General features: G+C 40.2%; 1 protein-coding gene across 1 annotated transcript in view; it reads left to right on the top strand.

The window, feature by feature from the left end:
- The window catches only part of ICE2 (interactor of little elongation complex ELL subunit 2), an 85,687-nt gene extending 82,545 nt beyond the window's left edge, over nt 1-3,142 (top strand). Inside the window, exons 20-21 of the mRNA XM_028494904.2 lie at nt 410-2,457; nt 3,126-3,142. The gene's annotated coding sequence lies outside the window, so the exon portion shown is untranslated. The remainder of the gene's footprint in view (nt 1-409; nt 2,458-3,125) is intronic.
- The last annotated feature ends 525 nt before the right edge of the window (nt 3,143-3,667 follow it).

The following is a 3,667-nucleotide window of genomic DNA, read 5'->3' as shown; positions in this document are numbered from 1 at the left end:
GGAGCCTGTGCTCCGCAACGGGAGAGGCCACAACAGTGAGAGGCCCGCGTACCACAAAAAAAAAAAAAAAAAAAAAGGGGGCAAAAAGGAATATTCTGTGGTAGAATGCCAATCAGTTAATCTAGAGAGAATGATGGAATTAAAGAAGTCACAATTTGCAACCATTATGATAATAATAAAGCTAAAAATCATCAAAGGATGATAAATGCAGTGGGTGAAAATTTGATGGCAAATAGGAATATTTGCATAGTCTTAAAGAATCTCACTGCCAGAAAGTTATTATTATTAATAAGTATAACATGCTTATTAGTTTACTTAATGCTGAAGAAACCTGGCAGAAACTATTTTAACCAAGTAACTAAAGTTGATATCACCAGTAATGAGACAAATTAACAATGTGTGTTTCTAGGTATGCACGAAGAAGAACACAGCATCACTTTTGTGGTATGTTCCTGGCAAATATGCATACGTTATAAGGAAATACCAGAGAAACCCAACCCAAAGGCATAGTCTGTAAAGTAATTGGTCAGCAATCTTCAAAACTGACAGGATCATGAAAGAGAAACACTGGAGGACTGTTTTACTTAAAGACTAAGTTAATGGGACTCATAATCCTGGTTTGTATGTATAGTCCAGTAAAGGACATTATTGGAACAACCAGCAAAACTTGGAGTTTGTAGATTACATGGTAGTAATGTATCTATGTTAATTTCCTTTGCTGTGGTTATGTTAGAGCATGCCTTGTACTTAGGAAATAAACACTGAAGTAAAAATTGGTAATGGAACATCATGTCTACGACTTAGTCTCAAATTGGAGGACTTGGGCAGAGAAATGTTAACAGGGAGTCTTGGTGAAAGGTATATAGGAGTTATATGTACTATTTCTACAACTTCTATATATATTTGAGATTATTTCAGAATAGAAAGTTTGTGAAGGGACTACCCTGGTACTGCAGTGGTTAAGAATCCGCCTGCCAATGCAGGCAACATGGGTTCTAGCCCTGGTCCGGGAAGATCCCACACGCCACGGAGCAACTAAGCCTGGGCACCACAACTACAGAGCCTGCGCTCTAGAGCCCGCGGGCCACAACTACTGAAGCCTGCACGCCACAACTACTGAGCCCGTGTGCCATAACTACTGAAGCCCATGCGCCTACAGCCCGTGCTCTGCAACAAGAGAAGCCACCGCAATGAGAAGCCTGCGCACCGCAACAGAGTAGCCCCTGCTCACCGCAACTAGAGAAAGCCCACATGCAGCAACAAAGACCCAACACAGCCAGAAATAAATAGAAAATTAATTTAAAACAAAAAAAGAAAGTTTGTGAAAAATGTATTGTTCAGTGTCAGGTATTATAGGAAGGTCAAGGAGGATGAAGACTGAAGGGAAAAGGCTATTAGATTGAATAATCAATCAGGCAGAAAGAAGAATCTAAATGAAGTGGCAGAGGGTGGGGGAATCAGGGACTCCTGTTTTTTAGGGTCCCGGGCATGAAATTTTCCTTACAGTTCAAAACCCTAAAAACAAAACTTTTCTGCTTTAAAGTCCTACTGTACTTATTATAATACCACAAATTTTGAATCTCAGTTGTTACCTACATTATTCTCTTTCAAGTATTTTGCAAAAGTCCCTAAACAGACTGTAAGCTCCTCGCAGGCAACGATTATGTTTTTATACAGCTGTGTGTCTAACCCAAGACCAAGCACAGGGCGAGGCAGCCTCCAGATGCTGCGTCAACACCTACTAAATTGTGCTGATAGCTCCCCATATACCAGCATGCGGCTAAGTTGTCTCTCAGTCTTAGATCCCTTACTCATAAGGGCAAGTCTATGGGCAGCTATGAGCCCTGCACAAGAAAAGAAATTTTAAAACTTGTATTTAGGGAAACCCTTGGTGATCCAGCAGTTAGGACTCCACACTTTCACTGCTGAGGGCCCAGGTTCGATCCCTGGTCGGGGAACTAAGATCCCACAAGCAAGCAAGCAATAAATAAATAATAAAAATAAAAACTTGTGCTTATTAAAGACCATGCCAGTCACCTCTCAAGATAGACTGAAGTTCCATGTTTTGGGATTTTTACAATACTGTCTAACTCACAATGTTACTATATGTCATTTAAGAGCAACAAGGTAAGTATAAATTCAGGTTAGATTTAACAATTTGGAAGACACTGTATTTAAAACCTCTTAAAAACATTCTATCTAGCACCCAAAACTTGTTTGGACATGAATATGTAATCTGTGATTCTTTCTGCGGCAGAAAAACAAAAAACAAAAAACTTCCCTTGTCAAAGAGTGAGACCCATGTCCAATCACCGGAATGCCGAAAAGAAGCCTCTGCTCCACAGCTCTGGGGTTGTGTGAATGCCACAAGTAAACTCAACTCCTCCCCAGTTTGCAAACTGCTCTTTCAACAAAATTCTGCCCAACTTAGACTGCAGAAACTAAACTGTAAGGAAGGTATTTTGATTTTAGCCTGTTAGATAGGACTCAAATAAATAGGATGTTGTGTCCAGGAACAGTCTTACTGACTGCATCATCCTCCATGAGACAGTATTTAAATTTACTCCTGAAAGTTTTCAAATGAAAGTGAGAAAGGACTCCTAAATAGGTAATAAAGTGATTACAATCTCTTTGTTTAATTGAATGAGAAAGTTAACATTTCTATAAAACTAAGAAATATAATGTATTTTATGGAGTTTGTGTTTTATGTTCAGCTAGTCTTGGGTCCCAACAATATGCAAACAGCAGTTTTACTAATGTGAAAAATAAATAATTGAATACATTTTACAAGTATATTGTCTGCCCTCTGCCCCACCAAAAGTGATGCAACTTATAGTTTCCCAAGTGCCTCAGTGGGCAGCTGGAAATAATCTCTGTCCAATTACACAATGAGTTCTTTTGAGTTCAGGAAGAGGGTGAGGGAGACTGAAATCACAGTGCATCACGCTTGAAAGTCTCTGTTTTTGTGTGCATGTTGGGAAGCTAATAAAGTGGCAGGTCAATCCCTAATTCAGTTTGGCTTTTTTTAATGCTACACTCTAGTGCCTGAAAACTTTTACTCTTAAGGAGCAAGGACTGTGTAACTTACTGAGTGCCTAAGGCCAAAATGTCATTTTGCATATGAGGGAGTGCTGAGTTTGCTGTCAGCCAAGCCTTCTGCCTCCCAGGAGCCCCTGCTAGAGTTAATTCACATCCAGCAGTTGGGGAAGTCTTCAGAATGTTAAGACTGTCAGCTGCAACTTGGAGAGGTAAGAGAGGCTGAGTCTTAGAAGTAGCCAGTCCAGAGTTTGTTGGAAGAGGCAAGCGATGAGGGGGTAGCAGAGAACACTGAGTTAGTCTCAACTCCACCATTTGCTAAGGCTGTATCTCTCCCCTCTTTGAGCCTGGGTCTTCTCATCTGTAAAATCCAGAATTTGATGCCTTCCCAGCATATTCTACAGGCTCTAGTGGCCTTCCAATAAATAATGGATATAAAAGTTCTTTTTAAACTGCAAGTCACTGTATTAATGTGAAGAATGGTCAGATCACGTCAATTGGAGATGTCATTTGAGTTAAAACTTGAAAGGAGTTTGTCAGACTGGAAGGGAAATTTCAAGCTGAGGGACAAAGTATGATCCATGCTGCAGAGGTAGAAACATGCACAGCATGTTGTAATGGCAGGATATCC

This window comes from Physeter macrocephalus, chromosome 11 (genome assembly GCF_002837175.3).
Source record: "Physeter macrocephalus isolate SW-GA chromosome 11, ASM283717v5, whole genome shotgun sequence".
Taxonomy (NCBI): Eukaryota; Metazoa; Chordata; class Mammalia; order Artiodactyla; family Physeteridae; genus Physeter; species Physeter macrocephalus.
This window is presented reverse-complemented; position numbering and strand designations above follow the sequence as displayed.